The sequence below is a fragment of the Carassius auratus genome, unplaced genomic scaffold (assembly GCF_003368295.1).
Source record: "Carassius auratus strain Wakin unplaced genomic scaffold, ASM336829v1 scaf_tig00012282, whole genome shotgun sequence".
In the NCBI taxonomy this organism is placed as follows: domain Eukaryota; kingdom Metazoa; phylum Chordata; class Actinopteri; order Cypriniformes; family Cyprinidae; genus Carassius; species Carassius auratus.
Window position 1 is genome coordinate 69,542 of NW_020524279.1, and position 12,441 is coordinate 81,982.

General features: G+C 36.0%; 3 long non-coding RNA genes across 3 annotated transcripts; 2 read left to right on the forward strand and 1 right to left on the reverse strand.

Annotated features, from left to right (window-relative positions):
- Positions 1-827: 827 nt before the first annotated feature.
- Positions 828-3,918, reverse strand: LOC113073492 (uncharacterized). Its single transcript, XR_003280505.1, has 2 exons — positions 3,810-3,918; positions 828-1,044 (listed from the first exon to the last, which is right to left on the reverse strand). It is a non-coding gene; the product is annotated as an uncharacterized LOC113073492 (long non-coding RNA).
- A 379-nt stretch (positions 3,919-4,297) lies between these two features.
- LOC113073494 (uncharacterized) lies at positions 4,298-6,600 on the forward strand. Its single transcript, XR_003280507.1, has 2 exons — positions 4,298-4,383; positions 5,165-6,600. It is a non-coding gene; the product is annotated as an uncharacterized LOC113073494 (long non-coding RNA).
- A 403-nt stretch (positions 6,601-7,003) lies between these two features.
- LOC113073493 (uncharacterized) lies at positions 7,004-9,557 on the forward strand. Its single transcript, XR_003280506.1, has 2 exons — positions 7,004-8,540; positions 9,222-9,557. It is a non-coding gene; the product is annotated as an uncharacterized LOC113073493 (long non-coding RNA).
- Positions 9,558-12,441: the final 2,884 nt, after the last annotated feature.

A 12,441-nucleotide genomic window follows, 5' to 3' on the forward strand; every position in this document is an offset into this window, starting at 1 on the left:
ATGTATTAGGATGGCAGAAACTAGCCTTACAGGCAGAGACATCCGTCCAGGTAATGGACCCAGGAGAATTACTACTTTGGCTTCCCACCAAGGAGGGGCTGCAGTTAGGAAACTTCACAGAAAGTGTAGTGGGTCTAGCAGTATTGCGATGGATGCAAGAACTAGCAAAAAATGAAAGCTGTACAATACAATTGCAGTGCAAAACTCCAGAGGAAAAAAATATAATCAAAACTATTAGCAAAAAAGATGAAGGCATAATAGAACTTTATGACATGTGCGGTAACGCGTTAAAAAGAGAAAAAGGACACTTGACAGACATGTTAAGAGTTAAAAGATACCAAATCGGTATTAACAATTTCGAACAAGCGGAAGAAATCCGATTGACGATACCAATAATTGAAGATGAGGAACAAAATAGTGTTATTATCATTGCTCATAGAAACACCCTAATACCAGAATGATACGAGCTACAAATAGGCAGAATAAGACTACTTATTAGAGACAGTTTAATCGAAAGAATTGAAGAGGGCGTTGTAATACTAAATGGAAATAAACAAATATTAACTGGCTCTGGAATAGCTGGGTCAATTTTCAATGAATTAGGTAAACAGGCATTACAGGAGATTGTAAGTATGAGAGCCTATAGCTCGGAACGCAACACACAGCGACAGTGAGAATAACCTCTGGCCGTCCGCAGCGGAATTATGTAGCATATACAGTAATGACTGATTACAGAGATGAATTCTGTAGTGCAGAACGTTCCTGGTTAGAGGCCAGGATATTAACAACAACAGCAGTAATAAAAGAAACACTACACAGACAAGAAATTAAATACATATGACTTTAATGGAAACAGGACAATTTAAACACCCGGTTAATTCAGTATTAGAAGGCATACTATTGGGAATTACAGATATGTCACAGGAAGGTCAATTGACCATAAATGTATTATTGACTAACATAAATCAGGATGAACTTGGAAAAATTATTGAGAAAAGGGAGGACAACAACCAGCCAGGATTCTCTCAGCCGTCGGGAATGGTCCTGCAGGGGACAGAAAAAAACAACAGCAACAGCGTCAGGCAGAGTCTGAAGATGAATCCGAGGTGTCGGAGTTGTATACGACTCAGACAGGTCAGATTCTTCACTATATTTTGAAGATAATTTTGAAGAGAAGTGAAAGTAGAGAAACAGAATATATTTACAAAGAATCTAGACTGCGGAATAAAAGAAGAGGCCAGATGGAATAACAACGTGACAAACCAATTAATAGAAAAATAGTTAAAGAACTGGAAAAAGCCTAGTTCAATCAGAAATAAAAATCTGGAAAAAGTAATAGAAATATTAAAATGGGCGGCAGTAATAGGACTGAAGTACAGAATTAATTAGGGTAGTGATGGTCAGGTCGCAAAGCAAGGACAAACAGTCAGGATCGGCGAGCAACTCCTGGATTTACAACTTCTTACAGACAATTGAAGTTGTACAGTAACTCCACAAGAAACTGAAGAAAACCAGAATAGTGTACATGCGAAATTGCTGGAATTACAATTAACAGAAGCAGTTAGAAAACAGGTAGGAAATAAGAAGTCGCACGAAGACCAGAGTGCATATAGGCTACAGAACAGATAGCCTAATGAAAGCGGCTGAGAATGTGCAGCTGAGCCGAGATGCCGCTACGAGGTTAGTGCAGACACGTACAGGTCAACTCATATCCTCAGAGGGTTTGGATAAGTTGAGGACTTTGACAGGTATAGATGATAAAATTAAAGAATGGACAAAAACCCTCATTAATGCCCGGAAAAGAGCATATAACTTTATTAGAAATTTGGCTTTCTATAGAACAGGAGATCCCTAATACTGACAAAGTTCCGTTGCTGAGGCATGTAGGCGTAATTTAGTTACCCTGCTGAATAATGCGACTAGAGAAAAACAGAAGAAAAACTAGCTGAGTATGATCTTGGTACAAAACGTTAAAACCATGAGGAAATTTACATCGCAAACTAAACAAGCTTAAGGGTTACAGTTTAAAAATAATTATAATAACAATAAATTCCAAAGGCCAGAAAGATTTAAAAATAAATAATAATAATAATAAAATACATAAATAAATATGAAGCAGGATATTACGGTGAAACAAGGAAGGTTAACCAGTTCACTGGAAATAGACAGACGTCTCAGACAGAAAAAAAAGGAAACCTGTATGCACAGGGAGGGAGAAAACTTCACAGAAGTGAAAAATGGGAAAATATGACCCCCGCAGAACGAACTAATATAATTGAAGACCTTAAGAATAAAAATCAAAACGGAAAAAAGATTAGGAGGACTAAGGTAAATCAAAAGATGGAAAAACGCTCTAAATTGAATGACGAGGAAACATGTAAAACTAAGACATAAAGCGAGTCAACTCTGATACAGAATGAAGGTTAGCTGGCCAGTTGAAACAGAGACTGTGTGACCCAAAAGTTAAAGAAGAAAATGAAAATGTATATGTTAATATTCATGGAACAGAGTACTATTTGATTGACACATGCATGAATGTCTGTCTCAACTGAGCTTTTAGAGATAAATAGTACGATACAGGTACAAACAAATGACGGACAAGTTAAAATGGAAAAAAACAGGCGAATTACTATGATTAGAAGTTCTGAAAATTTATTAGCAGCAAAAGATCTGAAAAAGGTTTTAAGATTAAAGCCGGTTAATTATGAGCAAGAATTAAGAAGAATCTGAAATGAAATTAAAGGTTCACAATGGGCTAAGGACCAGTTAATGTCAGAGCTATGTACAACTTCATATATAGCTACGGAGCAAAAATGACTGCGGCAAAGTAAATGATACGTTTGCACATGTTATTGAGAGTGGAATTCATAAACCACAAAGGAAATACCCAATGAATAAAAACGGAATGGCTGAACTAACTTTAACCATAAAAGAGCTTGAAGAACAGGGAATTATAAAACAAGTTAAAGGAGCTATTACTAACTGGCCAATCCAGTTAGCTGTGAAACCGAACGGGACATATAGATTTCTTACAAACTTTGAGACTTTGAATCGTTTAACAAGACTGGATAAACGTTATGTAATTAACGCATGAGATACAGTTGAAAAAATACGAGATGGACGGTTTTATTAGAAAATTGTTTTGGCCAATGGATTCTACTCGATTACTCTAGCCGAAGAAAGTCAGGAAAAAACTGCTTTTACTGTAAACAACAAACATTATGTTTACCGACGTTTGTTGATGGGTTATTAAAACTCGCCTATAACTTTTCAATTGGTAAGGTGTGAAATTCTGAAAGATTTAGACATTGAACTTTATATAGACAACATATTAATTGTGTCAAATGGAGAAATAAACCTTGTAACAGAATTGTTGAAACGACTTGCGGAGGCAGATTTGAAAATAAATATAAAAAAAAAAAGAGACAATTAATGACTGATATAGTCGAATTTTGGGGATTTTGGGTTTCAGCATGTAACAGAGGGGTTACTTAGTCAATGAAAGTCAGAGTAAATCAACTTGAGACCCCAAAAACAGTTAGACAGAGCCAGCAAACAATGGGGTTACCGGGTTATGTTAGAGACTTAATCCCTGGCTTTAGCAGATGTCTAAACTTATTTATGAGATTATCAAAGGTGGACAATTGAAATAGACAATAAAACTGAAGAATCGTTGATAGAAATTAAAACAGCTATATTAAACTCAGGACAGCTGAAAGGAAGAAATGATGAGAAAAATTTAGAGGCTGACTTGGAAACAGACGAAACAGGTTACCAATTAATAGTAAGAGAAAAGAAAAGTAACATACCTGGTAAAATTATGACTGGAAGCTGGGAGATCCAAGAACTTAAATTTACTGGTGTGAAGAAGCAGCTGGCAGCACTTAGAAAACGATATTTCCGAGTTGAAAGGCCTGGCAAGGGGCCAAATAATATTTGTTAACATGAAAACAGCAGTATTAGCTCATCTCTCCAAAACAATGTAAAGGATGACCGTGCGCTTAATAGCTGATGGCAGAGATGGGAAAGTATGCTTCTAGATCCAGATATGAAAATCAGACAAAAAGAACTTAAAAAATGACAGAAAAAGAAATTAGAGCTTTATAAAAATACAGTTGTTTTCACAGATGGCTCAAAAACGGCCACTGACGAGGAAGCTCACTGGGCTTTTGATTCTGAAACAGAGCAACAAGGTCATAGCTTCAAATGAGGGAGTAGTGCAAGGCACAGGACAGTACGCAGAGCTCATGGCAGTGTTCCAGGCTTTGAAAACACTGAAAAACTTGGATATTTACAGGCCATAATAGTGACGGATTGCTGTTGCAACAGGAATTACTGACAATTTGCAAATCTGGAATGACAACGGTTACACCAAGTCAAAAGGTAAGCAAATTGAACACGCAACATTTTGGCAAGAGATACAAAAAATAATAAGTGATTTTGATGTTACAGTGATACATCAGCCAGGATATTCCTAGGCAGACAAAGGAAATAATGAAGTTGATAAATTAGCGTGCATGAGACGAATAGTAGTGATTAAATAAACAGAAGGAAACGTAATACAGAAAATACATGACCAAATTATGCACCCAAGTGTAAATTTAGTTTGCAAAGTTTTGACAGATTATAAAATACATATTTCTAACTTGAGACAGAAATAGAGAAACGTAAGATTAAATTGTGAACAGTGCATGCATAAAGGCTATAATAAAACAATACGAAGTGATTTTGGAGGTTTTATACCAGACAGAGTTAACCAGGAATAATCTTTGGACATCGCTGGACCTTTGATCCCGAGGTCTAAAGATGGTAATAAATATCTATTGATGGTAGTAGATGGCTTTACGGGACGAATTTTGGGAAAGCCTTTAAAAGAGACAAAAGCAAATGCAATTATTAAAGATGTCAATAAATTACTGGTAGCTTGGGGCCGGCCAGAAAATAATTAGGTGTGACAACGGCACAGATTTTATAGGAAAACAGTTTGAAGACTTTGTAACTGAAAAACATATAAGTTTAATTAAAGCTATAAGATATTGCCCAGAGTCAAAGGCAATAGCTGAGAGACATATAGGGATTCTAAAAAGCTGGAAACGGGCCAATTGTAATCATGATAGATGGGATGAATATATGGAAGATTTAATGTTTTATATTAATCTTACAGAGATCAAAAGTCAAAAGACCAGTCAGAAGACTCTTGCTGAGTAGGAGACCACGTCTGGATCAGGTTAGAAATTAAACATAAAAATAAACCGTTTAAAGATTTAATTAATAAGAATGATACAAAAAATTAAAATAGTTGATAAACAATGTGGAATTAACAGATAATGGCCTCAGTGGAGTAAGAGGAATTTGGTCGTGGTTAAAAACCAAGGACGAGAAAATTTAATTCAATCAGGAAAATTATCAATGAGATTAGGATGAGCTTGTTAAATTGGTTGAGATTAATAACCAGAGAGGTGTGATTAGAATTGAAACTAATCTAAGGACGAGATGCGATGATAATTATATAGCGAAGGATATTGAGCATGTAAAAGCCAGACAGACAGGTAGATTGCTTAAACCTGTTAAACTGACATGTTATATAGCATAGGTGTATGTGTGCTATTTGTGGTAGTTTTGAAGAATAACTGTGGTGGGAAGCACTAGCGATAAGCAACCCCAAATCCAGGGAGGAATTAAAAAGCAATATTAATAATAAAAAAAATACAAAAAAGATTAGTAAACCTCTAACTATGCCAAAAATACAGAGAGATCAAGATTACAAAACTCCTGGAGAAATTAAAGCAGCTTTGTGTGTTCACTGCCAAAAATGAAAAATTAGTTTCCCTAAAGTTGAAGTAATAATGACACAGCGGCTTGGAGTAAAATAAACAGTTTGTGATTGTTTGTGGACAGGGAATATGTGACTGAATGCGATGTATGTCTCGATGACATTAAATACCATAAATTGCTGGTACATGGCAGACATAAAGTTTGGTCTTGTAACAAGACCTTTGTTGATTTCTCTAGTAAAGGCAAAATTGAAGGTTCAAGATTGCAAGTTGATAACATGACTTATCAACAACAGCTGGGATCAGGCGTCGATTATCTATGGTCATACCGTATTAAGAGAAATATGGATGACATTCAAAGTAAATGGCTCCCGTTGACCCCAAAGGTCTGGGAACGGAGCTGGAGTGCTTGAAAACTTGCTTTGACGTGAAGGTCAAAGCATGCCGGCCAGATAAGGGAACTGGAATTATCTGGTCTGTAGGCACCGTTGCCAAAACACTATTATAAAGTAATATAGGTGAGTGAATAATGGCACCTAGAATTGATTTTTTGAGACGAGGAGAATCTGATGACTCAAATAGCAATGTGCGTTGCCATTTTAACTAATTTCAACTAATAATGCAAAGAAGCAGAGTTCTGTGTCCTATTGCATTATGGAGACAGAACAGCCAGCAAGCTGCTGTATTATCTCCGGGCAAGAAGCCAATTATGGAGGGGTTACAGCAGTCTTGTCTGAATTAAACTAATGTTAAAAGTTGTTTTAAACATGACCACCACTTCTGAACCACAAATTCTAGCATGTGCAGTTGACATTGAATTGGCACACGATTAAGTAGTGAGTAAATTGACAAAAGGTTCGGAAGGGGGGTGGTTTGAATTATTGTGTTATTATTTTTATTTTTCTCTCAGGAATGATGAAATTACAAGACTTAGACGAGAGAGAGAAATGGGCCAGGAAAATACAACGCTGGCGACAAGCCTGTATACCACAACCTTGTTTGACGGTATTATTAGTATAACAGGGGTTGTGATTTTAACTGGAATTTGGCCAATAATTGATTTCACTACAAAAATGATTGTGGTTGAGGAGATTACTGTTAAAGAAGTTTCCCACTTTACTATAGTGTAAATTTTTTTTTTTCAGGATCATGTGAGCTAAAAACATTGGAAGAATGTAGCCAATGTGAGAAAAAAAAAAAAAAAATATATATATATATATATATATATATATACAGTGGGGAAAGATACATTAGTGAAATGTAGAATAAGGTCAATCCCATGTAACATTACACGGATAAAGAGAATTTGGATTTGGCACCGCCTGCAGCATATACTCTATATTGGACCTAGAGAGACATTAGGGTGTTACACGAGCAACACTGAGGACAGTGTTAAGCCAAATAAAGAAACCCAGATTACTGCAACTAAATAAAAAGATAGAGGTTCCCAATGTGTAAAATATGGGTTGTATGATCCTAAAAGTGCATTCCAAAGAAACTGTGAAAAATATTATAATGACAATAAATATACAATGTGTGAAACTACAAAAAATTATGGGATCCATTTGCATGGATATATTGGTTTATATATTGACATAGGTTAATATTAATATATTAATATATTATTATACATTAATATTGGTTAGGTGAAACTACTGAATGAATTAGTGTATATTCAAAAGGATTGAGAACTCTTGTGGGAAAATGTGCTTAATGAAAATGGAACTGAAAGGGATCAAATGATAATACAATTCATTTGTATTATTTATTATTTATTTATTTGGTGATACAGGAACTAATATTAGAGCATTACTGTGAAAAGCATTAAAGCCCAAAAATTTAGATGAAAAACAGAGAATCTCATGATGGGATGAGTATAAAAGATAAAAATAAAAATATTAAATATAAAAATACCGGGCTAAGCACTTACTATCCTTTTCCTGTAGTTTGGATGAGATTTCAGGTAAAGGATAGCAGATTATTTTGTTCTATTTCTAAGGAAATCCCAGAATACCATAATGTTATGACTATATCAGCACCTAATCACAAAATGTAAATTAATATTAGTGGCATGCTAGATGTCAAAAAGGTTTTGACCATTGACAGAAGCTTATGGACTGTTTATTACTTTACAGGAAGACAAGGCTTATTTAAATATGCCTTTAGATAGTTATTTTAGAAGATTGGACATTAATTAAGGAATTAATGGTATGTTGGCTTAAGAAGTCTATTCGTATGAGCCCATATATATGGATAATAGAGAGAATCATGCTAAAGAAGATAAAGGGAAATGAAGGACTCTGTACCCATTGTATTGGACAGTAGCTAGACCACAATATATTAAATTACATGCAGGATACAGACAATGGATAATTTATACTGTATGTTATTTTACTAGTAGGAGCTTTCATTGGGATTTTGATTTTGTGAGAACTAAAGGGCCTTGGAGGACTGATAAGAAGTTTATTAAAAATCTGTTATTCTACAGTCGTTAATATTATCTTGCAGGTGGTTGGGCTTAGTAGGAGTAGAGATAAAGAGGACAAACAAGTGCTCATTGAAAGAGGGATTCATCGAAAGACCTTGACCGAACGTAGCACTCCTTTGGTGCATAAGGTCTGAGACTTTACTTCTGAAATACATGGCATTTCAACAGAGTGCCACGAAGGGTGAACAGTTGAGTGATATACCAAGGATAACTCTAAGAATGATTCTACCAGCATTGCTATTTTGTTAGGAAACGGTGACAACCTTTTGGAAATTCTGGTAAACAACTGTCTTTGTATTACAGTGAATATGATATTATAAAAATAATAATATAAATTAAAATAAAAAAGGGGGGTTACATACATATGTTTTTAAGTTTTTATTTTCTATATTTATTATTTTTGAACTTCATTTAAGTGGGTTATTGGTTCTGAAAATGTATGCATGATTCATTATGGAAACCTAATATGATAGGTAAATGAGTAAATTAAGAACAAATACAAAGGACCAAAATTTGATTAAAAAAGAAAAAAAAAAATCTTTTAAGGCTCAAATAGGAATTAAGGAGAGCCCCAAGTGGAGAATTATTGACAAGAAAATTTAATTACTGGATTGTTATTGGGCAAGATAATTGTATGAGATGCCGTCAATTTCTGACTGATTTAAGAGTGAACTTTGTAATGGGGGATTTATGCTAGGAATGTTTCTACAAGAATACATTCATTATGTGGATTAATGACTATGATGATGCAGAATATAATGTTGAATCTTATGAATTGATGACTGGAGTGCAGATATACATTTTGGAAAACAATAAAAATTAACTTACAATCTTTTTAAACTTAAAGACTGGTACAGATTGGAGATCTGGGGATTAGATTCTTGTGCACTGCTTGCATAATAAATGTACAGCTGAAGTTGTAAAAGTGGTCAAAATTGATGAACTGCTTTTTATTATAGGCAGAGAAATTTATGGAATTCCTGGAGAAGGAGGATTTAACTCTGACTCAGCCCGCCTTAACGCCCCAAGGTGCTAAGAATCAAACAAGCGGCTCGCACACCAGAAGGTATGCCTGGAATGCCAGATCCCCTCTCTTGGCTTCTGAAGAGGATTTCAGAGAGAGGGGAAGAGCCGTGCGTTTCTGAGTGAGGACCCCTGGGGGCGTCAGATTGAGGCTTGTGTACATGAAATTACGAACGGACGATTGTTGAGAGCAAGATTTGGACACTATCTTAGCACTGTCAAGCAGAGCACAAAGATTTGGTCACCTGATACTACTGTATCTGGAAATTAGAGGAAAAAAAAAAAAAGAAAAAAAAAGGTGCAAGGGGAAAGAAAGAATGCTCGAGTTTGGGTTGAAAACTATATGAATGTGTTTCATACCAGTTTACTGATGCATGATAGCACTGTGTATATGATTCTTGCAAAATATAACAAGTTTAAAAAACATGATGAACAGTACTTTAGCTTGAAGATGTTAGGATGAAATCAGCCAGCAAAATTGCAAAGCAGTGGGTGTTAATGGAGATGATGATTTTGCAATTATACTGTCTTGATTAATGCTTAATTTGCTATAAACAGATGTACTGTAACCTAAGTAGTAATAATGCTTTTGCTTAAGTACAAAGATGTTACCCTGTGATTAATGCTATATGGAAAATGTATTGTGTAATTTCACTTACATTAAGAAAACTGCTTACTTGCATGAAATGTATGTAGTGACTGATTTAGAGTAGAAACACTTATGTATTAGAAATAGTTTTTATGATAAATGGACAATATAGTATTTAAGGTGTATTTCACCGACTGTTAAAGAGGAAAAGGGCTAAAGCAATGCGACATAAACAACTGAAAGCCTCGGCAGAGGAGTTGGCAGCACTCCAGGTGATGACATCAGAAGAACCAGCGTTCGACGTCTGGGTATAAAAGACTGAGAGAGAGACTCGACCGACGGATACTGAACAAGCACAGTATCCCTCGACGCCTGATACCAGCTGATTATACCTTGATTTTGTAACTTTACTATTGTACTTTGATATAACTTTTGTTAATTTTAATAAAACTTGTATTTTATTATTGACAAGTTATGGTCTGCAAGAGTAGTAATTTAAGAGCCGTAAGCAAGAACTGACCACAGGGAAGTCTACTGAGCAAGATGTAAGTATTTTTGAAATGCTTATAGTTTTGTCCAGGGTCGACTTTCCTTACCTACCTGAGAATAATAAAGAAATAGGTAAAAGGTGTATAGATAAAGGAGACACCATAAAACAGTACCTTTACTCTGTCCTCCTCCTGTCAGTGTGTGTGTGTGAGTGTGAGTGTGAAAGCACGACCACTGTCTGCTCTCACATTCCAGCACATTTTACCCTCTATCTTGGGGGAACCAATCTTTCTTTTCTCATACTCTATCCCAGCTGCGAATTGGGCACGGGACACAATAAATAATAATAAATAATAAGCTTTGCCAGTGTGGTGAAAATGGTAGGTTCTGTGTACCTTCATTCTGTCCGGGCCTGCTGTTATTGTGTGTGTGTGTGTGTGTGTGTGTGTGTGTTCTTTTTTATATGGTTTATGAGGACACAAGTGTGTATAATGGGTATTACAACATAAACATGGTTTTATGAGGACATCTGCCCCTGAGAAAAATCAAGGAATGAGAGTTGTCCTGGACATGATTCAGGGTCTCCGTGGACACAACATCACATGTGACAATGTTTTTACCTCACACAAGCTGGGACAGGAACTCCTAAAGAGGAAGCTGACCATGGTGGGAACGATATGGAAAAACAAGACCGAGCTCCCACCCCAACTGCTGACTACAAAAAATAGACCTGTCAAGTCTTCCAAGTTTGTGTACAAAGTTGACACATCCCTGGTATAATATGTGCCAAAGAAAGGGAAGAATGTGGTACTCATGAGTACACTGCACAGGGATGGAAGAATCTGTGGACAGGAGCATCAAAAAGCAGAGATCATCATGGATTATAATGCCACAAAAGGAGGGGTGGATAACATGGATACACTGGCCACTTGTTAAATTCTTTGACATATTGAACATCTCAGCATACAATGCCTTTGTCATCTGGATGGGACTGATCCCAGAATGGAACAGAAGGAAGCTCCAGAGGAGACGCCTCTTTCTCGAGGATCTTTTAATTATTCTAGCTTGTGGCCAGCAGCAACAAAAAGAAGCGCTGCAAAGTGTGTGGACCCAAGATGGACAGAAAAACACAATATACATGCATCAAGTGCAAGAACACACACACACACACAGTAAAACTCTGACCCTCATGGGTTGTATAGACTGGTATGTAAAGGCAATGTGTTCAATGGGGCTGATGTGTCATCTAGACTGACATGGCTAATGGATGTGTTCAGCTTGTGTTGTGTAAACTGACCTGAATGGGTTGAATTTCTAATGAAGTTCAAATAAATAAAAATAAATAGTTATGAAAAACCTTGCTTCATTTGTAAATTTGTTGAATTGCTCCACTCATATCTTGATTATAATTGAGAAATTTTGAAGGTGTGTGAATAAATGTAGGTTTGATTGTATATTTCATTTTTAAACTGAAGACTATCCAGTGCTATTTTACATTTAATTATTTGGTTACTGTACCTTGACACCTACAAACTTGAAAAAAACTTAAACATTGTGTAAATAGCTCAAATAAATACAAATAAACAAACAAACAAATTAAAAAATTTCAAACAGGGCCCACTGGTACAACCTTCACCGGGTCCCCGCTGACCCCAGCTATGGCCCTGCTCACGCCAGTTTCACACATACTCCATAAGGCATAAGGTTGTTTGCACCTTGTGCAATATGGAATTAGTTTACAGCTTTTTCTAGCACTTTGTGATGCATTTTGGAAACAGGAGATGAGCCCCTTTTCTAATGCACCACCTAGCTTGATAAACCCCTTCTCAAAGACTTACTGTTTGTCAATTTTATTTGGGTAACACACATATTCTAAATGCCGTCAGCAGAATTCGAATGAGCTATTTTAATCTAGATTAATCCTAGTCTCAAGAAATATCCGCATCTACACGAAACCACAAAACGATGTAGTACACATGCCAGACCCGCATGTGGTGCTGTAATTCTGCCACAGAGATACACTTTAAACAGAGAAGAAGACATGGACTATGCTCATAAACCTTGGGCGTGGTACACAA